Source organism: Carassius auratus, unplaced genomic scaffold (genome assembly GCF_003368295.1).
Source record: "Carassius auratus strain Wakin unplaced genomic scaffold, ASM336829v1 scaf_tig00214577, whole genome shotgun sequence".
NCBI lineage: Eukaryota > Metazoa > Chordata > Actinopteri > Cypriniformes > Cyprinidae > Carassius > Carassius auratus.
The window spans coordinates 125,178-151,480 of NW_020527721.1; the positions used below are offsets into that span (position 1 = coordinate 125,178).

A 26,303-nucleotide genomic window follows, 5' to 3' on the forward strand; every position below is an offset into this window, starting at 1 on the left:
TAACGCTACTTAATAACATTTTGTTCCACAAATATCCCAAGGAAAGCGTCTGCAGCACCTTCTGTATTGAGTTCTAGTTAAAGTTTTATTCTGATTTACTTGCAATGGTTAAAGCAATCGTTATGCTAAAAAGAAAACTGTTATTCTGTCTTCATTTATTTACACATCAGTATCATTCCAAACTCATATATGACTTTCAAAATCTAAAAAAGAAAGTCACGCAGGTTTAGATTGACAGAATGTTGACAGAATTTTTTTTTTTTTTAAGATAACTATTTCTTTAATTAGACTGATGATTTTGTTCTGGGTATGTGTGGAATGCTGCATTCCTGCATCCTGGATGCTGTTTTGGGCATCATGCCAGACAAAGATGCTGCTTACCGCACTGCTGAGAGAGGTCAGACAACACAGGGGCTGAAAAAGGTTGGGATCTGTTCATCATAAAATTGCTTGATGTACTAATAAACTCTAACATTCAGAACCTGAAACGTCCTCTCCAGACCCCAAAATGCTCTTTTAATTTTAGAGAGAAGGATTTGAATTCTCAAAGTTAGCATGTTTTTATTAAACATCAAAAATGACTTTGCAACTTTCTTCAGGTGCAGCCTCCATGGAGAAAAGGAGTTACATCATGTATTATTATTCCTTGAAAACAGAAGAGCTCTTGTAGTATAATGAGGGAAAATGTTGTGCCGAATTGGCTTAGGTTTACTGCATTTTTTTTTTTTTTAAAGCATACATTATTTTGTGTAACAATGTGATGCAGACTTCACAGTTAATAAAGAATAAAAATGCGTATCTAACACAACAGCAAACCACAGTAGGTTTATGAGCACCAGGTCACAGCACTCATTGTTGCTGAAAAGCAAGGAAGCAAGCAAATGAAGAAAAAAAGAAAGAAGGCTCAAATAAAAAATGATGTGTGTGTGTGTGTGTGTGTGTTGTGTGTTTTGTTAGTTTTTTTTTTACTTAAAAAACAGCACTATATTGTAAGTGGAACTGATAGGAAAATAAAAATGATAAGAAATGCAGAAAATTACAGTATAGCATAAGCATAATAGAAGCATAGCAGAGATTATGACAAAACCTTGAAATGTTTCATACATTGATGGGTCAGAGTTAGTATTTTTATTACGATAAAGCTAAATTTTTCTACATGTTTTAGTCGCTGTCTAAAATGAGCATTAATTGCAAAGGATAATGTCAAACGTGTGTATTAAATCGTTTAAGTGTCATGTCAAGTAGCTCTGCCTAAACCTTTACCTAATGCGCTATTTTAAATTAATAAACTGTTAATGGCACACAAAAAAAAAAAAAAATTATAACCATGTACTTCCTGAAATGTTATGTTTTACAATGTGTAATGCTATTGTCACATTAAGTAAACATTTATTCACAAATTATTTTATGAGAAGAAAGATGGCTTATACAAGAATGCAGCATAGCTCTGCAGGGAATCAGTTGCTTGGAAAATGGTTAAAAATACAGTTAACGGTCATTATATGAAAATATGTGACCAGAGAATCCAAATTATATTCCATAGTTACACTACAATTATATGCTGATTTATTCATGAGAATAATAATACACAGCCTCCTGCCCTATCAAACAATGAAGTTCTATGCACACACACATAATTATTAAAGATTGATGAAACAGCATTAAAAGAACAAGTGAGGCCTAATATAATGTCATCTTAATGGAAACCAGTTTGATTTCCGGTTTCAGTTTGAACATGACACTGAAAATGAACCAAGAGTATTATTAACAAATTCATCATACACGTTTTCTATTCACTGAGCTCATTACTGTTTGAGTGTCATATCTCACAACAACATAATTATATCTGTTCATGAGCTATTTCTCCCAGGACCCTGTGAAGGATAACAAGTTCCATTAAGAAGATGTTTAGTCAGCAAACATTACTGTCATCTTAGTTCAAAACCCCTCAAAAATCATCCACCGAAATAAAACCCTTTGCAGTTTCGTCCTCTATTTTTTTTCTCCTCCAGATTTGAGGGATACACACAAAACTATGGTTCCAGAACACACTAATGAATCAAGCACTTTAGAAAGATGTGTGTTAAGTGCCCCATAAACATTCTCCAGTAATACAGAGCTGCACTAAAATCATATACAAATTATTTTTACATTCTTACATTCACTGCCACTTATAACTTGCATGCAACTCTTGACATCATCATGCAAGTACTTTTAAGCAAGACAGGGGCTTTAAGAATGGACAGAAAGTTCTTTTCAGTTCTGTCGCCACTGCTGGAATGACACAGTAAGGCACTGCTTGATAAATATTTCACAGCTTCTTTACCCTAAGGGTTCCTCTGAATTTCTCTGTGACAGGTAAGAAGCTCATGAGCTACATTGATGTAATGTTTTCACATATTTATTTAACCAGCCTTTCTGATGCCTTTGCACTAAACTGCCTTGAAAGTGGCCTAGCCCCAAATTTTTTTTTTTTTTACTTAAAAATGTGTTGATGTTTTGGATTCTTTGCATAATTTAAAATGCATTACTGCTGCAATTCACAATAAACATTAAAGTAACCCCATGAAATCATTGTTTGGACATTTTTTAGTCCCTGATTGTTAGCTTTTAGGGCATGTACTAGCTAAAAATAAACATGCAAAAATATAATAAATTTAAAATTTAGTCATTCTCTTCTGGGAAAATGGACCAAAAATATTGATGACTCATTCTGCAGTCAAGGGTATCTAATTGCTGTCCACTAAAATGCTCTCTAAAATGAGACTGTCTCTCCCCTAATATGTCAACCACATTTTACTGAATAGCAACAGCAAGTGTCAAATCAATTCATGACTATAACGTAAATGTTTTTTTACATAAAAATATGTTCTCCAAGCTCATCTTATGTCCCTGTTTCAATAAGCGAGACCCTTAAAGTCGCGAGGAATCAGAAGTAGCAGCAGATTTTCTCCTTGCATTGTGATGTACATCCAAGTGTAACAGATAATTAAAAAAGAAAATATGTAGGATAGGGACTTGGTTCTATGCATCGGTTGTTGATTGAATTTTGAGATAGGCTAAAAAAAAAGGTGATCATTCAAATGATGATGTGATGTTTGCATCATGTGAATTATTAAAGATGTGATCCGAGAAAAGTGCCAATGCCTAGGAAATATTTAGCAGGTTAAATATCTGGACCTGTTTGGGCCTGAGTCTTGCGGTGTGAAATGTGTTTTGACTGGAAATTACATCGGCGGCAACCTCCTTCCAATGAGAGAGCAAGATGCAGGGCAAGAGAAATTCTAGGGGCAGGAGTTGTCCCTGCACCATTCTCTCCTCTATATTCTTCTTCTTTGTTTCTCCTCAGTAAATCACTGCACAGACAACCTGGATCACAAGCTTCTTCTTGACCACAAATTTCATTTGGAGGAATTCCAATCTTGCACAAGATTTCCACTCACGCGTGATCTTATGTCATTTCCTGTAACACTACTTGTGCATGTGTTTTGTAAACAAGACAGTGTTGTCATGGATTCTTCCAAGTGAATTATTGTGTAATGTGTGACCTCCAAATTATGATTAAGCTGCATTTTTCTACATGTTTTAGTCGCTGTCTAAAATGAGCATTAATTGCAAAGGATAATGTCAAACTTGTGTATTAAATATTTTAAGTGTCATGTCAAGTAGTTCTGCCTAAACCTTTACCTAATGTGCTATTTTAAATTAATAAAATGTTAATGGCACAAAAAAAGTTCATAACCATGTACTTCCTGAAATTTGATGTTTTACAATGTGTAATGCTATTGTCACATTAAGTAAACATTTATTCACAAATTATTTTATGAAAGAAAGATGGCTTATACAAGAATGCAGCATAGCTCTGCAGGGAATCAGTTGCTTGGAAAATGGTTAAAAATACAGTTAACGGTCATTATTTGAAAATATGTAACCAGAGAATGCAAATTATATTCCATAGTTACACTACAATTATATGCTGATTTATTCATGAGAATGATAATACACAGCCTCCTGTCCTATCAAACAATGAAGTTCTATGCACACACACACACAATTATTACTGATTGATGAAACAGCATTAAAAGAACAAGTGAGGCCTACTATAATGTAATCTTAATGGAAACCAGTTTGATTTCCGGTTTCAGTTTGAACATGACACTGAAAATGAACCAAGAGTATTATTAACAAATTCATCATACACGTTTTCTATTCACTGAGCTCATTACTGTTTGATATATCCAAAAGAGTTGTGGAGGAAAAGCAATACGGAGACTTGGAAAATCATGCATTGTATGGGCACCATGATTTAGTGGCAAAAAAGAAACAGCAATGAAGTTCATCATGAAAGCTTCATCTGTGTTAATGACAAGCCATCCCCCAAAGTCACAGTTTCAACAATTAAATTGTTTTTAATTTAATTGTTGGCAGGCCCGGGGCTGCCAACAATTAAAGATCGTTCAATCTTATGTGCCCTCCAGAAGTTTGTGCTCTGCCATCCCAAAGAGGTTCACAATCACTCTCATGGTCCTTTTCCTGGACTGTGCCCAGCTGGTGAAATGAACCTCCCAATCTCAATTCGAGTCTTTACTCATTTTCAAGAAACATCTAAAGACTCATCTTTTTCGCCAGCACTTAACCAACTAATACTAGGACTTTTTTTTTGTCTTTCATTATATAAAAAAAAAAAAGAAAAAAAAATTGCGTTATGTACTAGACTAATTGAGACTTGTCATGGCACTTGTATATTTTTGTTGTTCTCTTGTTGACCTGATTGCTTCTATTGGTCTCATTTGTAAGTCACTTTGGATTAAAGCATCTGCTAAATGATTAAATGTTAAATGTAAAAAATGTTAAATGATTTAGTCGTGAATGAAACCCAGCACTTTGGGCTGAGGCCTCAAATCCAAACTTTGCTTGGAGTGGGCCCTGGGTTGGAAACACAAAGCCTTGATTTCAAAATCAATTGCTGTGAATTGTAGGCCATGGAGTGACCACCTCATGGAAATGGTATTAAAGAAAAGTGTATCACATAAATTAACACAAAAATGTTTGAATAAAAAAATTGCTAGAGAGTAACAGTGTGCTAACTTTTTTTTTTTTTTAAGGGGAATAAAACAAACAATATATTGACTTTTCAAGCCACTTTCTATATTGCCTTGTCAATGGTTTCATCTGCAACAGTAACATAATGTATGAAATTGCCTTGAATTGGCAGCTTTTCTTGGTGAATATCGATATACGCAATTTTGCAACAAGATCCGCATGTAATGTATTGTTTCAAGAATTTAATTAATATTATAAATTGATATGAAGGCCTACAAATTTTGATCTTTTTTCTGAAACTGCACTTCCCAGGTAATCATGATCTATGTCCATTAAGACTTTTCAGATACTAAGCAGGTCTATAGTGAGACAGATGGTCATTTCATTCTCTCAGTAAACACGGATCATGCCACAAAGAAGTAATCTTATTAGCATTAATAGTAAAGTCAAGCTATGTTATGTTTTAACCTTCTGCTAATTAATCATCACGTGTTGACAACATAATATACACTTAGCATTGTGCTAATTACAAGGTACAATAAAAAGGTCAGCAGAGTGTGTAATATCTCACACAGTCTCTGTTTAGTGGGCAAACTGTTCACACAGAGCATTTTATTGCTGGGATGCAACTGCAAAACCTTTTATGGGTTGACTGCACACCATAATCCAGGAGACATTTAGATCAATCATCATTTGCCATGAAGGACAATTCTGAGTAACTGTGTTCTGCATTCAGATTCCCTCGGCAATTACGAGCAATATGCAGTAAGTGTTTCAAGAACATTAAAATTGTTGACATTATTCTGGATGTACGTAGGGATGAAATCACTCTTTCTTGAGAATTTTAACAGATGAAGACAGTGTCTTTCCAAGCATCATCACTGATAGTAGTCACTGATATTATGGGTAATTTCATTGGTTAATCGCTGTTCCTCAGCATTTCATGTCAGCATGCATTAATTGTCTAGATGCAAAGCAATAAACATCAATGTGATATTAATAGTTTCCAAAATAATAAGACATAGTATGGTGAGAAAAGTATACAACTGAAGAAGCTGGTAGCTGATTAGTCACTTTCTGTAGGATTGTAGTCCTTCGAATATCCAAGACAGCTTATTTACATCCTGATTTTATTATTATTTATTAAATACATAATGCAACAACCAGAAATTTCCAAGATGCCACCTTCCATAAACTGTTTCTGAAATGTTTCAGGTCAGTTTGATTGAATGAAATCGATTGAATGATTGACTGATTGATTCATTAAAAGCATATCTCACAAAAGGATTGGCATTTCTGCAGATGGTAATATAATTCACAGTCTATTCTGTTATTTTCTTAATTAAATGAATAAAGCTGCAGATAATAAGCTTGTGTTTCTAAGTATCCCTCATGGATCCGTTCTTGCCTTGTTTTGCCAGAATATGTATCTCTATCAGTTTTAAGTGATAAAAAACAAACATTTGAATACAATCTCAAATATCTGAATATGTTCTGCATTAATTAACACTACAAACAAACACTGATGGCTTTTATTATAAAATGTATGAAATAAAATTAAATGTCTCAGCATCCCAATTAGAATGACAGCCTTAAACAGCATATTTGAGGAGATACATTTACCCTCAATACTAATTAAGCAATAAAACACAATAATCAGGGATTCTGCGGTTTTTATTAAGGTAATTAATTAAATAATAATAATAAGTGTACCATTAAAAAAAAGAATTGCTGTTCTTGCTCAGTATTTCTGTCTTGTTTCCCAGTGCAAATGTCTAAAGATTCTTAAATCAATACAGAGAAGCAAAATGACACATAATGAAAAGTTTGACTAAAAAAAGAACAAATATTTGCTAACAGGCTTTAAAAAAATTAACTTCATTCAAAGGGAAACATGTTTCATACCTCATTGAGGGATTTTTGTTGTTTTAAGCATAATCTCACTTAATTTAGTTAAATTGTTTCCGAAAACAATACATCAGCTAGCTTCATTTTGCATGTTAAGTAAATGTATCTTGATTCAATGCTGTTTAGATATTTGTATTGAAAAACAAGACAAACGTAGGAGATGGAAGGATATAAAACTGGAGCGACGACCGTGAAGGACGAGAGAGGACCAGGCCTGGGCCTTATTTTATGTTTTGCTTTTTATTTGCGTGCACCAGTCGTCCGTGAGGGGCTGATGCGCTGTTTTGTTTATTTTGTGATTATTAAAGTTTCATTTTGATTGTGCGCCGGTTCCCGCCTCCTTCTTCCGGATGAATATGGAGATTTTATTATTACAAAGGCTTTTGTCACACTACACTGCTACTTGCTGGAAAAAGTAGCTTGTTACTGGAAAAGCTACATTTTTAACAACAGCTGACCTACTGTCTCCAATCTGATAAATGCAATAAGGTTAGTACTGCGTCACTACTTCTAGTTACTCCCTAACACTGTTGAGAATATACCAATATCCTTGTAGGCCTGACATTTAGCATGTGCCTCCATTCTAGCAGAGCCAGGGTTCTTGGACCCTGATATGATGAAAAAGGTGGTAAGAGGAGTTTTAAGGTCCAAATGATGATGCTAGTTTGAGGAGTCACATGGATAAATGTTTACTTTACACTGCTATACATTCTCATAAAGACACTTGAAGGTCAATATTTCTCTCTCTAATGAAGATTCCCCATGCCGCAGGGATTAGAAATATGGGTAACGTTCAAAGCAAAAGGGCAACTCGTTAATCTAGCCTAAAACTGAAGGAAAACCCATAGTGCTAAAGCTGAGCATTGCCAAGTGCCCTAGAAATAAAGTTATTTATTTTTTACACGCTCTGTAACACGGACCCCTCCCTGTGCACTGGTTAAAGGATCTCTTGCAATCAGAAATGTTGTTTATCCCAGCGCTCCAATAAACAAACAAATGTGAACACGACTGCGAATAACATGATCAAATAGAATACATAATCTCAATTTGGTCAAAAACAAATATTTACATCGTAAACCCAGAGACGGTGTTTTCAAGTCACAGAGGAATAAAATGAGTTTCATTAAACTAATTGCCCAATCACCAACTGAATAAATTTGACACAGTTTATGTGTCAATTTATCCATTTCATTCATACATGCATGAATTTCAGATATATTTCAAGATGTTTAATTCTTTGAGGTGGCCCCAAATGTGCAGTAGAGCTTGTAATCACACCAAGAAATAAATTGATGCTGTCGGCTGTACTGGTTCACTGATTGGCTTTCCACACCAAACCCTGTGTTCTTCCTATTGTGTGTGCAACTGCATGTCTTAACTGAAATTGCATTCACTGGGTTTGAGGAGCATTTTCAAATCATCTGTAAATCACAATTCTAAAGGTAGTGCTGCACCCAAACAAATTTCCATATATTCAAGGTACAATAAATTTGACAATGAACTTTCTTCTCGGCCAATGATGAAGTACAATACGCTGCAGGCATCTCAGTGTCAATGTGTGTGTGTGTGTGTGCATACACATTTAATGATTAAAAATAAAAGAAATCAGCTAATGGTAAAACATTTGCAATAGTTTAACAAAATAGTTGCTGCTGAGCCAACATGCAATCAAACCTTCACTTCGATTCTGTATGGAGCTTGATTACTTTCAGTTGTTAGTCCAATCACAGTAAATGTAATTACGCAATATAATTATGCAGTTACTGCTATAATTGGCTGAACAGTTATGTGTAAACAGTGAGTATTTTCTGGAGCACTGGTGCCCAATGTTCACAGTCAGTGCAGTTGATAATTTGCTGATCTTCACAAGTCTGCTTGTTAGTCAGTCCATTTGCAGACAGAGTTGCTCAGTTCTAGATGCCTGATAAGGGCATCAGGTTGTTTACAATATCAGTGAAAGATTGGTTGTTATTGGGACTAGTCAATTTGCTCGCTGTTGTAGAAGACTTGAATTGACTAATCCTAATAACATCCAATTTAATGTGCGTAAAAATATATATGAATAATAACAACACTGAATAATACAAAGTGTTAGTTTCAACCATCCTGGAATGAAAAGCTTTTGGATTAAAGTTTAGAATAAATGGCATTGTAATGTATTTTGTGTTATGTCTCAAAGTTATTTCTCTCACTATCTGTATCCTTACAGATTGAATGGCTGTCATTAGTTAGGGCCTGATAATAAGAAGAGCTTTTTTAATTATTATTAGTCCATGACCTCAGTTAATGAATTTTTATTTCATTGAAGCAATCATTGTTAGGCTTAAGGTAGCATGAAGGTGATCGTTCAAAGGAGGAGACAGAGATGAAGGAGATGTTGAAAACATTTTTTTTTTAAACAAATCTCATTACATTCTGGACATGTCAGTCTTGATAAACAGAGTTTTCACAAGAATATTAGAAGTGCTAATAGAATGAAATCTCACTGCAAGCAGAAGCAATAATCAAGGAGAGGCACTCGCTGTGCATATTGATTGTTGAAGCGACATTGTTTTTTCTATCACAGAAACAACCTCGTTATAATGGAATCATGGGAATGAATCATATATGTCATACATACATAGACTAATTTTAATGTTTTTCTCAGTGTCATTATTCATAAGAGAATTCTGAAAGTCAAATTTGAAGTTTGAATGTCATTTCAAAATCATACTCTTCTTTGCTCCATGAAAATAGCTGTGCACTGTATATTATAAATGCAGATGTGATGGTAAAACCCATATTGTCTTAACATGATGTCTGCATGCTCAGTATTATGATTCCTGGTACAGGGAGAAACAAATAAAAGATAATCACTTGTGACAAATAAACCAGTGCATCCTTTGCAGGTACATAAATTCAGAAAATATAATATATTCTAATGGAATGTATTATATAGAGTTGATATTTCTTCTGCCTCTACACAAAATGTTTTTTTTTTTTAAAGAAACAGAAAAGAATAGCAAAAAGTACCATGTTTTTGATAGACATCTAGCAACTAGCATTGTTTAGCCTGTTAAATAAACTGTGCACCTAACATATAAACTAAAATAATCAATGTAAAGCCACTACCTCAAAGTAATAGATTAAAAGGGTCACATGATGTTGCTAAAAAGAACATATTTTGTGTATTTGGTGAAATGCAATGTGTTTATGCAGTTTAAGGTAAAAAAAATATTTTCCATATAATGAACATTATATGTCCCGCATTGATTTTTACAAAGCTCATCATTCTAAAAAAGTGAGTTGTGATCTGATTGGCCAGATATCCAGTGAGCTGTTATTGGCCTAATACCTCAAGCATGTAATTAACAAACGGTGATGCTGTCTACCAGCAGGAAGATAATAACTCTGAATAACTCTGGATATTGGTTTATTTCACGTCAAAGGGAGCGTCAGGCAAGTTTATAAAACAACTTTTTTTTCAAATTTGTGTAATTTGTGGATTAGTGCGTACTGGAGATGCAAACCATTTCAAATGATTCAGTTCGATTTGGTGAACTGGTTCCAAATCGGAACCAGTGGGGACATAATTTACTGATTATAATGACTTATACTGTCTTTTCACGTGTTGCGTTGTGTATCATGCTGTGTAAACTTAAAACCATGTCTGCATTTTTGATCAGAGAAACAAATAACAACAAGCCTACTCTACACTGCAAAAATCGTTTTTTAATCATCATTGGCAAATTATTTAAATATATATAAAAAAATAAAAACGTACTTACAGGCTGTAAATGAGAAGTGCCTGTCTGTCTATGCAAAGTTGGAATTGCCCCACTTTAAAAAAAAACAGTCTTTGTGCCACAGATGCATTGTAGACTAGTCTGCAGGTTCAGGAAACAGTCATCATCTTCTATAAAATGTACTGCACACATCTGAATATTTGGGTTGAACTGTTCTGGAACAGTGTTGTTAATACAACTTAACTACTGATTTATAGATGTGTCCTCTTTTGGAAGGCAAAAAAAGTAGTTTTTTCTTTCACAATGAAACATACAGCATCTCTACAAAATGGCGCCGTGAGTATAAAAGTTGTGCCTTATTTATTTGCTTGAACATTTGGGCGGCATTATGCAAATCTTCCCACATCATGACATAGACATGTGGGGGTGTGTTAGAATGAGCTGTTCTAGGAGTGGCTGACTTTTAACTTTTATAAATAATATCTCTTTTGATTCAAGACTTTAGTCTTTGCAACTTTACAGATCTGATTTATGCACCAAGATCTTGTAACACTCCAAAGAGAAAGGAAAAATTTTAATCACATCATATGACCCCTTTAAAAAAACTTGTGTAATCAAGTCTACCTAATATGGTCTTTATGTAACTGACTAAAAAATGTACGACCAGTCCAGTCCACTTCTAACAAGTCTTAGCATTTTATCCAACCAGCCCCTTAACCTATAACTGATCTTCTGCAAAATTATCGCCTATGCAAAAAGACATTGAAAAGTACAGGGTGCACCAAAATAATCAACAGCAACACATAAAAATTTACAATTAAACAATATAAATTACAATAAAGAGAGCTGATACTACTAATGATTTTAAATTAAACTTGAATAAAACCATTTACATAGCTTTATAAACCCCCATTATTTTTGGTAACATTTACTGCCTGGCAAGCAGGAATTGTCAGATTCAGTCAGAAATCTGAAGATTGGCCAATTAAACAATAAGTATGGGTAAAAATATTCTAAAACTTGCCCGGTCAAATTTGTTAAACTTACAGTATTTTTGAACTTCCAAACCATACTACTTTAACTACAATAAGATGACACAGCATGAAAATGTGAATAAATATAACTAAATTAAATGGATGGTTCTCCCAGAAATTTACATGTTGCTCCAAAGCTTTAAAAAAAAAAAAACTCATGGTGCTGATGCTGCAAAACCCCCACACACTAGCAAACATCACAATAAACACTTGCTTGCATGTATTTATTAACCTCTTTATGTAAGGCATTGGTCTGCAGCATGAACTTAAGGAGCAAGGACTTGTCATTCTAGGAACAGACAATAATGAACAGATGGTGGCTTCGGTAGCCAGATTAAGCACACAAAGCCGTGACGGGACTGTGACAGTCAGGAAAAAATGTTAAATGTGTTTCAGTGCTTTGAATTCACCTGGAGAGATATTTGAAAACCCAACAGGACAAACAAAATCTTTTCAGTCTGAAGTGGAACTTTGTAAAGTAAGTTAATGGCTTCTCAGTGACATCTATTTTTTGCCATGCACATCACCTGGATTCTAGAAAAAGCATTAATTTTAGAGATTTTATTTGATGGAGTAGATGTTTCACATTATAATCGATGGCTGTGGGCTGATAACAGCTTAAAAGGTAAGTCATAAATTGTGAATAATACTAAAAATAGTCATCGGTTTCATTTTGCGTCTTCACACAGCACAAAGTACATTTATCAATACTTTGCTCCTGTCATATTTCATATTTATAGAGCTGATGGGCTGTCAGTGGGAAAGATAAAGTTACTGAATTAACTGAAAAGCTCATATTCCTGGCCTGGGCCTTTTATTAAACATTTAATATGTGGGTCAATATTTTTGTGCAGGAAGTGGCTTTACTGCCATCATTTCTTTAAAACAAAGAATTACATGGATTGGAGTCCTAAAGCATATGCTTACCCTCAACATTACTGCGGACAGAGTGTGAAGGCACACAATAAATTCACAACTTTGAGTGCTTCAAGAAATGATTAGCCATATATAAAAGCATTTGGATAATTGGATTGATTCAAAAATCGATATTGTGATCGTATGAATAGCCATTAACAGCTACTTCATCATGTTCTCCTCAGAGCCTTTTAACCTGCAATCTTTCTCTCATTCTTATGGTCCAGGTAACGTTTTTGCTGATTCAGTCCCTTGAGAATGAGGACTGAAGCAATATTCGGCTGCAAGCTAATGTGGGATGTAATTTTATACTGGTTGAAAATGTGATTGTCACAGTTAAAGTTGAGCATCAGGTGGTAAAGAGCGCTCAGATATTGGCTTTTCTCTTGCTATCAAAATGTTGATAGCAATTTCTTCATGAACTGTCAGTCAAGATTTTGCAAATGGATTTTTAAATGAACCCAGCTTTTGATATTTTGTTCAAAACATTTCAGATATTGTAGCATTATCCAAATACAGCCCTGTATAAATGCCTATAAAATGGCTAAAAAAGGCCCACATAAATGCACTACAATACACCACATATATTGAATGTAATAGACTTGTGTCAGAAATGCTATTCATGTCTATCTCTAGTCAAAAGGTCACTACTCGGCTCTTGAGAAGGGCTTAGACTGCCAGTGCTGCAAGGCTTTTCAAATAGCAGGTTAATCATGATTTATCTTTGGGACTTTTGTGGCATCGATTCTGTCTGACTTTCCAAGGCTCTTCTTTCTGGTTTGAACACTGGACACAAATGGGAGAACTGATGATTATTCAGATCAGAGAAATAAAAACTGAATCTGAACAGCAATATTCTGATGAGAAACTGTAGTAAGCGTATTTATGTAGTACTTAAAAATCTATACGGAAATATCTTGGGCACATCATCACTGACAGGTTGGAAGGTGATGCAGATATGTATAGGCAGAGACAAATGTTGTATGTTCAAGCAAACATGTTTGTATGTTGTTTCGTGCATACTGCACCCCTATGTATGCAGCCCCATTGTGGGTCAACTACAAAAAGGAGACCATGTGCAAACTTCAGGTAGCATATAATGACTGCCTGAGGATACTGCTAGAAAAGACCAGGAGTAGCAGTGCAAGTAAGCTCTTTTTTGACTCAGGGCTAAGAACTTTAAAGGCTCTCTTGAGGAACCTAATGTTTAAGTTCATTTCCTGACTTGATGAGTCTCAAAACTGTATTATAATGATGCTTGCAAGCCCTAGGTGCAGCTCGGTTAGATATCAATCATATTTGTGGAAACATTGGTATGGGTGCCTGTTAAGACTCTCATGAATCAAAGTATGTTTTTATGTGTTTATGTATCTATTCCTTCTGTTATGTTGTTGGTCTTGTTCTTGGGTCAAGAGTCTGTAATAAAGTTTATCTATATCAATAATTCTCAATCCTGGTTCTGGAGCCCCCTAACAGTACACATCTTGGATGTCTCTCGCCTGATTCAGCTCATCTGCTTCTCAGTAGAGCACTCCATGTCCTAAAATGAGTGTCAAATATTGGAAATATCAGTTAATAGAGAATCACTGAACTATACAATGACATTAATTCATAAACCCTAAGTGACTTACCAAAGAGGAACATCACAACCCAGACAGCAACCAGTTTCACACAGGCCAAATGTGGGCCGGATCTGGGCCAACACAATGTTGCTGTCTAGGAAGCAATCATAAAGTCATAAAACTAACAATATTTATACTGGTTTTGTAAGAAACCTAGATTAGTAAACTAGAGGTAAAAGCATATACAGACTATTAAGACTAAGAGTTAGGATTGTGGACCTCAGACTAAAAAAATAAATAGATAATCATGAGATAAAGCTAAATATAAAAATAAGGTCACATTGTAAGTCTTGTAGTTGCAATTTGGGTGGGGGGCACCTTTGCAAGGTGTGAAGCTGAAAGGGGGGAAAACAACTTAAATACAACCTAAAGAACTATAGTGAGTTTTATGTATATAGCTTAAAATAAAATTGTACAATAAAGTAAAAAAAAAAAAAAAAAAAAAAAAAAAAAAATAACAGTTACTATGGAAGTTAATAGTTTTACATTTTTTATTCCTTCATCATTTATTCATCATTCGCCGATCTCGTAGTAATCGATTTAAAACGCTAAGAATCGAATGAATCGCGATTTATATAGTGGATTACAAATTAATGGAGACATGGAAGAGTGTTCGTAAATCCCTGGTGTCACAGGATTGAGCTCACTCTCCGTTCTTCTCTGACGCAGCTGACGTGCGATCTAAAGGCAGTGTTGTCCGCTTATTATACGCGACTTTGGGCTTGTTTTTCTGTAAAGTTGCTTACAAATATTGGTAGTCGCGGGTCCGTAGAAAAAGTTGCTTGTTTTCGGCTCGTTTTCACAGGCCAGTTTGCTTATTTGTCTCGCGAGATCTGGCAACACTGTCTCCTGGTCAGTGATACTAAAGTGGAGTAGTCTGACTTTTATGTAGTTTGTCAATGGCTCTCTGTCTCTGCATTTTACCGACGGGGTTACCTGAGCAGTCGAATGCTGTATTTAATGCATGAACAGAGCAGAAATGTAAGTGTATAAATCACGCACAGTTACATTGAACGCGGATGAACCGAATGTACGAAGGAAGCGGTTAAATATTCACCTTATTCCGCCCCGCCCACTTTTAATACTTCGCATTTCCGCATTTTGTCATCCGACTTCCGCTAAACCGATACGGCACGTCCGGTTACTAGTTTAGTAGTTGTACGATTGTTTATAGTTTGCTATAACTGTGGAGAAATTACAAAGAACGTTATTTTATAAATTGGGAGCACGATGAAAACGTCTTACGACGATCAAATGGTCTCAAATTGTCCCATCCATCGTCGCTGTTAACGTGGGTAATGTTAGACGATATGAAGAAGTGGCCAGAGTTAACCTATATATTTAACTGCCCTGTCAGGAGGAGTTGATGGAGCAGCAAGGAAAAATGATTTTAAAAAAAAAATGTATCGAGGCTTACCAGTATTTACATAGTGAGACAGTTGGTCGTGTACTGTTACACAGCGAGGGTTTTTTCGTCTTTTTAAAATTGAACGTGCAACCAGCCAGTCGAGCAGTCTAACCTCTCAGCGTGGTGCTGGTTAGTTTTGTGTGTGTGTGATGTTAATATACACGAAGTTATAAATGTTTAAAAGTATAATAACGTGTTTGATGACCATCATCAGACTAAGTATTTTGTCTAATAACTTAATTGCACAGTGGAGTAAGGTAAGTGAACGTTTATCAATTACACATTAGAAAAGGAGGAGGCTGGAACTTGGAAGTGAAAAACGCCTTATATCCAGGTATGCATAATTATTAGGCAGATTTTATTTTACAGATAAAACAAGCCAAAAAAAGATTATATATCACTTATAAAAGATTAAATGCAAAATTAATAGTTAAGATTGGTTTGGAATTAGTAAATTTTACCAAAAAAATATGATCAGAAAATCAGCTTGCCTCTTAATTCTGCGGTGTATATGCAAAAGGTAAGGTAAAGGTAAGATTTGGTTGGTGTACGTCAAGTCTAATCAATGAATAAGGTAAACGTCAAGTGTAATAATAACGAATGATTCTGAAATAAGACAACTGTGAAATCTTTGAAATGTATTTTAGGTTTGTCATGTTCTGTACAGGGCTGAGGACGTGTAAGCTGCTCATCTGGGTTCCATCACAGCAAGTTACATGTGCCGCACAATCAGCAATTCTGTGCCAAGACTGTAGCTAGACTACAAACCTTTTATTTTAAGTGTATGCTTCCTCGTGTCAGATGAGTTTCAGACAGGCTACCTGCTGCTTTCAACAAGATAGTTGCAGCTTTGTAAATAAGCAGGAATGAGAATAATTAGGTTAAGGATAGGATATTAGGTAATTGGGGTGGGGTGTAGAGGGTGTGGGTGAAGAACTATATCAAATAAGTTGTTTTAAATCAGTTGTGTTAAACAAGAGACAGACTGTGATTTGTTTTTTAGAACATGGATCATTTAATATAAGTTGTATAAAATCATTTGTGATGTATTGATCAGTGTTTGTTGTTTTCAGGAAGCAAGAGACACCTTCTACTGACCATCCTATAAAATTTCAACATTTAATTTCCATATGTAATAAACCAAGATGGAATTAACTTGCAAACTTGACATGAGTTATTCCTTCAAATCAGAGATTAAAGATGAAAAAAAGATCAAATTAAGATAAATAAATAAAAACTATTTACAGCAGGTAATGTCAGGTGACACTGTAAAGGTTCATAATAACTATTACAGCAGGTAACTTTTGGTGACTTTGTAAAGGTTCATAAAAAATAACTATCACAGCAGGTAACTTCTGGTGACTTTCAGCAAGATCAGGGGCATGTGGATCTGATCACCCTCACAGCTGTCCACTGCATCACTGGCGGTCATCGATACATCTGTGGAAATAATTCAACATTTTTACATTAGAACTTACAATATATCATGAAAATTAATATATTATGTGACCCGAACTTAGAACTGTGTGTGTGTGTGTGAGAGAGAGATGCATTAGAGACAAAACAGTATACACACTATTAACTGTAGTGTTCAAACGTAGGTCAGGATCTGAATGAGAAATGAGGCTAGCTGGCCTGCTATCACCTGCAATCTCTGTAGCAGGAATAATGTGAGCTATTGTAATGTACTATAATATCTTGTACTACCCTAAATATTAAATAAATGGGTGGACAATGGTCATCATGGATCATTCGTTGTACTTTGTTAACTGCCTGTTACTGATCATAAATGTATTCATAGAACGGACTTCATAAATCTAACGTTAGGCGAGCAAACACATAGCTAGTTAAGGTTAGCTTACCCGAATCTGATAACCTTTCCATCCCCGGCGTGACCTCTTTAACGGAACATCGTAGTCGAGCCATTTCTCGGGGTAAAAGTGTTCGTCAGTCGCCTTGCCGTCCATGAAATGGTACGAACACACATAAGAGCGCTTGGGTGGGCGCTTCAAATTTAGCGCCTTCATCCATTTCCTCAGGTGCTTCTCTTCTTTAGGTGGTGGGTGTAAATTGTAAAGTACACCACAGCACTCCGACCGCGTCACAATGTGTTCGCTACATCGTTGGTGCAATTATTTTTTAATACAATTGTTATGCAGCCCCTAACTGAGCATATATCATACTTCTGTTCGTTCTGCGTTCTGTTATCTAGCCAGCCACTAGCTTAGGTACGTTACATCCGGTCCCTCAGCCGGAAGTAAGATGACAAAACGAGCGCAATGGCGGCACCGTTGTTGCCATGGAAAATAAGGTGAATACACTGCATCAACAACGACCTTGAAATAAGAGCGTGAGGTTTATCTGAAAATCAGATGCATGAAAGTAGCGTGTGTAGCTTTAGCAAACAGACAATGGGTGCATTTTCTCTCAGAATCATTATTCGCTGATGGAGAGGAAAAGTTAAATAGCTAGCCTACTATAGCATTTTATTTTGTGAAAATGAGATAAAGAAGTTCACACTGAAAGATAAGTGATTTCACTTTCATAGGCGTGCCAGACTTTATCTGCAGCTAAACTGAATGAAAGCAGAATGAATTGATGAAACGCTTAGAAAAAAACAACATAACAAGTAAATTATTTATGAATGATGCAGTGCTAATTGACATGATTTATTACAGTACAGAAACTATAAAGTAGCTATTTTCTACCTTATTCTGTGCAGAAAATTACAATAATTGCTAATTAAATGTAGCCCTGTATATAAAACATTCATAAAATTTCCATTAGGAAAAAAAAAAATAAATAAAAAAAAAAAAAAAAAAAAAAAAAAATATATATATATATATATATATATATATATATATATATATATATATACATATATACATATATATATATATATATATATATATATATATATATATATATATATATATATTATGATAATACATAGGCTACATACATAAAATGATTGTATTTGACATTTCTGTCACTTCTGAAATGATGGCTACGTCCCTGGTGTGACAAAATGTTAGCCTATACATAGGCTACTCTTAAAGCTCTTTTTTTTTTTTTTTTTTTTTTTGTAAATCTTCGCTTACATACATTTTTACGCATGCCATGTGGCATAAGCATTTAACAATAGACGAAAGGTTAATTTTCTTTTTCTTTTTTTATTATTATTATTTTTTTTTAACCTATGGTTCTGTAACCATAAAGGCTACTGTACTTTTCCCCCTGACTTAGCATTTAAAGAATTTAGAGGAAACATTTAAATAATCCCGTGAATGCACTTAAAAAATGCAGAATCGAATCGTTATAATCGAATCAAATTTTATTTAATTGTGCATCGACTCGAATTGAATCGTTCTAAATTTGCAAAAATCGTTCTTGAATCGAATCAAAAACCTATGAATCGTGAATCGAATCGCTGCCTTCCCATTTTGTAACAAATAAATGGGCATGTGAGTAACAAGGGTCACTGAAGATGATCTAGATATATGTCTATTGATTTGTTGTCTCTTTTGTGCATGTGTGAGCAGGATTCTAGTTATCCTTGCTGAATGCTGAAGAGACATCACTGGCCAATCTGGCAGCCCAATTGTAAGAAACAATTAGTCCTCTTTGTTGCTTTTGTTAGCCCTCCCATAATAACCCCCCTGCCCCAATCAATCAGATTATTTTTAAAGGCTTCACATACTTTGGAACCTAATTGTGCTTTTGCATTTAGCCTCTCAGTGTAAAGCAACACTTCACTCTTTTGGCACAGAAGTTCCCTTTTTCAGGTCTCCTTTTTCCTTCAGAGAAGAACAATTAGCTTCTGATTGCGCTATGATTAACATCCCCACCTCCTGAGCAACTGGCCCAAGCTCCATAAAAAAATATGCTTTTTGTACAGTCAGATAATATCTGTCCAAACACATTAAGGATGTGTCCAACCAGTATGTCCGGTTCTTCGGCGGGAGACCCTGTGCTCTAATTAAAGTCACATACTTTCAGAGAAGATGAGGTATTTGCATAATTACATTACACAGCAGTGACTGTTAATTTCTGATACACTTTGAAATGTCAAAGCTCGAAGCAACATAATTAGAAATCGCAAGCTGACCGATTTCTTTCAGTGTCCATTACTTCATAGTCTTGCTTCAGTGTGTTGCTTCATTCTACTTGCCTTTGTTGAGTTGGAGCATAATGTCATCATTCCTCCCATCAGTGTTCATGCAGTTTTCAGGGTGTCTAGGCTTTGAACTGCTGAATCTGAGCTTTCTCATGTCCCTGTGGCATCCATCTGCCAGTAGACAACGTGGTGATAGTGCAGTCTTGCCTCTGGCTCCACACACAGGAAGACTTTCAGTTCTCTATATCTGTCAGCTTTCCATCTATACGCTTTGATCACGCAGCTCTGGGATAGAGATCGCTTCTTTGTCGAGGGGACACACAGTTCCTTGACTGATATAAAAAGAGTTAGAAGTTAAATGCAGGGGCAAGAGAAGGGTTTGGACATGTGGAAATTCTCAGTGAACAATTAATGGGAACTTTGTGTCATTTTTTTTATTTATTTCAATCTAATGAGTCTTGTTAGAAATATCAGCTACCTTCCTCTGCCTGTCATGGTCAGTTTACACACAGTGCAGTGGCTCCAAGGAGAATTTGGACATTTAAGCTACTCCCAAGATAGCAAAATGTCAAACCAAGTGGCATTTATTTGGAGGGGGGGCTAGCACAAGCAAAATTTTAAAGAAAAACATTTGACAAAAAAAGTTTTAGAGAGAAGATTTTAAATTATAAAGCAATGGATGTACTGTTCAAACTTCAGATAAAATTGTTTGGACATTTTCTGGTTGTTCAGATTTACCAGATTCTGCCCTAACCAGGTTCGACAAGACAGATTTGTCAGTCTGCACACAGCACAAAAATGCAATAAGTCACAAATCACAGCCATCCAGGAGTATTCTTGCTGTTTGCACAGCATGAAACGTTTATATTCTAGGAGCATGATCATACTGTCAATCACCGACCTCTTAGCTCCTCCGCCATTATTCAGCTTATCCTATAAGGATGTCACATCCAATGAAAAAGAGTCATCATTATTGCTTATTCTTACCATCATTCACAGATGAAGGCATGGGGATTTTGAAGACACAGAGATATCTACATAACACTATTCTTTTATCTGCCTTACAAGCCTGAGCAGGACCTGAGGGAGCGAGAGACTCGGTCTGATTTAACTCCTCTTTGTGGATGACACGGAGGGATCTGGTTGCAGAAACTGTGTGAGACAGAGAGGGAACATTTTATTTAGCACTGTCACCTGCTGCTTCTACCTTAGGGAAGCTCAAGCTTTGCTAACATCACACATGGTCAGATGTGAGATATGAGCATCTAAGTAGCAAAACACGAGGTAGATGAAAACCTCAGCAGGTTTTCACAACTTTAAGTCCATGTTTGTTAGATTTGAGTCATTTCCACGTGGTAATGCACTCTTACGCTTTTAGAAAACCAAAAATACAGATATCTCATTTGATCTTACCCCCAATCAGACTCTCTTGACTAAGAATGTCCCTCCTCCTAATACCACATGGAACTTAGAAGCAATAGCAAGTGAACTCTTTGGCAATTTACAGGGTGATTCAATAAGAGCTCACATGTCACTTAATTTACAATGCTGTGAAAAAAAAGTAATAAATTACATTTAATTGCAATGTCCTGTCAAGTCAGATTAGGAATAGGATTAGGCAGCCTTCCATGTAAGGCTACAAAATATCACATGAGTTTCAAGAGACCTGCAAATGGAAACAACAGATAGAAATAAGTGTTCCAAGACTGTAAAAGCATATGTGAATAGATGTAGTTAGATAAGACGTCTTAATATGTTTGACCTGAAATGTCCCCATGGGTAGGCTATTGACATAACTTAGAAACAATTCTGATCCTACTAAAGTGGTATAGACTGTAGATCCTATAATGGCAAATCAAATTGTCTGCCTATGGTAAAAGGAAATTACAGTAATTTCTATGATTGAACTATAGACATCAAGGCCTCTAGAGCTGGCTACTGAATCTAGTAGTACAGTAGTGCAGTGCTCTTTGTTATGATATTGTTATGAAATTGGAAATTTGGTTATTTACTCCCCCTCCTGTTCCAAACCTGTACAGTCTTTCCTTCTTCTAGGGGGAAGAGACCAAAAGAGATTCTGAGAAATGTCATATATATATATATATATATATATATATATATATATATATATATATATATATGTATATAAAATATCAATTGTTTACTTACAAATGATCTATATAGATCACTGTTACTTACGCACAGCCCTCATCATTAAATTACATCAATTTTGCTCATGATATGATCACTTTAAAAATACGTAATCAAAAAAGGAAAATTGTGTCATTATTTACCTCATGCCATTCTAAGATCCTTGCTGTATCCTTTTCTTTCTTCCTTGAAACATGAGAGTAGGCAGAATGGCCTTCACTGAAAGTGGATTGATTTTAAATGTCGATGGGAAAATCATAAAAGTAGTCCAAAGAAATGGTCCTCTAAAATGATGTGAATGGAACACAATGAAATGGGTAAATTTTCAACTCTTGCTTTATGATCAAATCATTTGCAGTGACATTCAATTCAAAATTTGCGCCTTTGAAGCCTGGGCCCTCATTTATCAACATATATATATATATATATATTCCTGTGTTTGGAAAATAAAATACATACAGGTTTAGAAAGATATGGTGTAAGTAAAAGAGCTTTTTCAGAATTTTAATTTTATCCCTTTAAAAATCAAAGACAATATTTTTTTATGTTAAAATCTATTAAAATAAAGGCAAATGCAATTTAATTTAATATCAGTCTGCACAACTAAGAAAAAGGGGGTGCAACACACCTGACAGAAAGCTCAGTGACTATGACAAGTGGAGCAGCCAGTTACTGCCCTCCATGCCACTCGTGGTGAGAGATTTGAGGGCAATGTTTCTTCCAGGCAAGCAGTCCAAGATTGAGAGCACACGGGAAAGGAGAGTCAAATGTGACTGCTCATTAGTTTGACTAGCCTCATGCAGGCAGGTAGAGCAGAGAGCTGGCCATTTTACTGAAATTGATTCCCTGGGGGCAGAGCGGTGCCAAGCTGTGGGAGAAATCCATGGTTCTGCAGGGTTGTGAAAGAGCCCTGAAACTACATTTAAAGCTTGAGCCACTCAATGTATGTCATATTCGCTGGAGGTTTTCTTATTTTGTATTCTATGCACAAGTTCTTTATTTATCCAGTTTCACAACTAATGCAGATGCTTTTTATTCATACACAGGAGCTATGCCAACGAGGTAAAGGATAAACTCACCCAAAAATAACAATTGTGCGATTATTTACTCACCCTCATGCTATTCCAAACCTGTATGCTGTTATTTTTTCTGTGGAAGACAAAAGTTAAAGAATTTCTTTCTCTTTTTTTTAAGAATTAGGCCTAAACTCCTGCCCGTACAACAACAGTTCAACATGACCGTGTTTTTCAGTCTCATCCTGATGTGACATTCAGTAACCCAATATTATCAAAATGTACAGATTGCTTAGTTAAAGTTGCTTGCTGAATCTTTTGACTGAATCATATTTGGAAGTTGTGAATTTGAATGAGTTTACAGTCAATTAACTTTTTTTTCTTGTTGTCATGGTGTATCAAATTATTGTTTCCTGGTCCAAGACTCTACTCCATTTCAAGTGAGAATACTATCTTAGCAGCTGTTTATAAACACTATTTTTTTATGACAAAAAAAAAACAAAAAACCGCCAATATTTCAATGATTCAGAAAATATTAATCATTGTGGCCAGTGGAGATTTCATTATACAGTAGCCTACCGTACTCAATAGGTTACAGTCATTAGTGTTAAGCAGTACTACAGCACACCATAAGTCCATATTAGCACCATTTGTTATTTTCTTTTAAGTGTTTGACAAAAGCATACCATTTCTATAAAAAAAAGACAGAATTTTAATTTGTATGTGAAATAGTCCTGTAGCGCTGCAAGTTACTTTTGAGATATTTCAGTTTTTCCATTTTTAAGGCAGTAATCATGCGATTTTTGCAACATGCTACATTATTGCATTGTACATATTAAGGAAAAAATGCATTAAGTGGCTAAATAAAGACACAGTCAAGATTGAAGAAAGACAAACATGAGAAACCCAGACCTAGTTATTATTGCTGCTCAGCTGTGTAATATATGGCACAGTCTACAGCCAGGTAACCTGCCGCAGAGCCACGTCTCGTGAATGGCACACTCGGCCAAAGAACATCAGTGTGAGGTGGACCCTCATGGAGGACACCTGCAGCAGCTTGACCCAGTGCTGGAGTAGACAAACAGAAACAAATGGACATTTGTGGACAACTGGGTCATATCACTTTCTTCAGCATTGCCCGCTGGAATTTCAACTTGAATATGTGATGTTTGTTTCTGCTGACAGAACACTGAAACTATATAGTATCCACCTAATATGTGTCCAAAGAAGAGTTTGAAAACTGCTTGACTTTAGAGCCACGTAAGGAGCAGTTGGTGTTTGCCAACAGTACTAATGGCACTGCGCAAATTGATTCGAAATGGCTGATGTTCTGGTATGAATTACTTCAGAGTCATTCATAGAGGCAGTAGTCATCGGTGTAGGCTTGGCCTACGCATTGCATTTCTGGTAAATCCTCAGTACTGCCAGAGCTCACCTCTTCTCCATCTGTGTTCGGGAAATGGTGAATGCAGAACTACATTTAAAGATGATTCATTTAGCTGTCAGTGCCACAAACACTTTTCAGGACATTATTGCGAGAACTGCGATGGATGTTATGAACAGCCATGCTTAAATGGAGGCACCTACCTGAGCTAGAGAACAGCCTGATCTCCCACCTTATGAATGTCTTTGCCGAGCTCTGTACACAGGTGAGGAGCTCTAGTTTGCCAAAAAGTACATGTATCTGTTGTTTAATACACATTTGCAGCATAAAGGTACATTGCAAGTTCAATGCAAGTTAAGCTCAACTGACAGCTTTCATTGCATTTAGCAAAACTTGCCGTTAGAGTTATGCACCTACAATGGAAGTACTCATGAGTTGGAATTCAAATTAAAATGGCCACACCCCACGGAAAGTTGGAAAGACAGGAAGAATAATTTATGAATGCAATTCAATATTTTTTTTATTTATTTTTTTTAGAAAATGCAATTTTCTTTAACCATGGTCAACAAAACTAAATACCGTTTGAACCATTCAAACCTTCAATTTAAATTTTAAATTGTCAAACTTTTAACCTTTTGTATTTCAGTTAATTTTATTTAGATTCATTTGAATTCTTCCTTACTGAACATTCAAAATGCAATTCTGATTTATATTTGCTAATTTACATCGAATTCAGGAAATTCAAAAGGTGTTTTTAGTTTGGTGCCTTACTATAACCCATAATTTGAGCTTTAAAAAATAAAAAAAACTATTGGACAAGTAGAAATATTTTCTGTTGTAATAAACATTATGCCACAAATGCTGTCAACTGAGCTTAATGTTAGCTTAATACCCCTTTAATGCAGAGTCCATTATGAATCCATGCTGACCTTTCAATCATAATGGATGGGGGGAGGTTTAATGGGTGTCCACCCACATACAGAGAACAGCCTAGTTTCTTTGAAGACACTTATTTATTATTTATCTGTCATAATTGCAAGTGTTCTACATTTAGCACTATGCAATTATTTCAAAACTAGAGCCCCTATGGACCATTTATTTGAATAACCATTTAAAATGATTTCATCCCCCCCCCCCCCCCATCTCTTTAGTTCTCTAATCATGGTAATTATTCTCATATGTTTTTGTGCCACTTGAAAGCATTCTTTAATCGTGCAATACTTTATAGTTTACCTCCTCCTGCCATTTAATTTTCTTCTCTTAGTCTTGCTTGTCAATAAAATCCAAATGTTGTTTAAATGTTGGTCTCTTGGTGAGCACCAAGGAGAGGAGAGTATTTAAAGTGGTATAATGTTGTCATACTAGCTAATGTGGTTTGTTTTTATGTCTGCTGAATAATTCATTGTACTTCTGTTAGAAGCACTGGAGGCGTTCCTTAGAGACCGCTGGGTAACATGCTATCACAACTAGGCCAGTGTGATCTGAGTCACATTAAAGCAGAGAGCTGAAATTGATCACAGTTGGTAAATATATATCATAACCAAATTACTCGCTTCATCTTCAGCTCAAACACATTAATGTTTTGAAAACATGCCTTTACATTACACAATTTGTTAAACAGTTTTAATACTGAGAGCAAATACCCTGCACTTAACAGCATTTAAGCAAACACCACATTAATGTTAATTATAGAAAAATATATAACTACAGTATACATATAGATGAATACACTGATTGTTATGATTGGCTAACCTTTTCTCAAATAACAATAAAAATTGTTTACTTACCAGTGATCTACATAGATCACTTACGGCTAGCCCTCATCATTAAATAACAACAATTTTGCTCATGATATGATCACTTTAAAAATACAATTCAAAAAATGGAAAATTGTGTCATTATTTACCTCATGCCATTCTAAGATCCTTGCTGTATCCTTTTCTTTCTTCCTTGAAACATGAGAGTAGGCAGAATGGCCTTCAC

General features: G+C 35.4%; 1 pseudogene; it reads left to right on the plus strand.

Annotated features, from left to right (window-relative positions):
- The first annotated feature begins 309 nt into the window (after positions 1–309).
- Positions 310–26,303, plus strand: part of LOC113092414 (protein eyes shut homolog) — a 214,720-nt pseudogene continuing 188,726 nt past the window's right edge.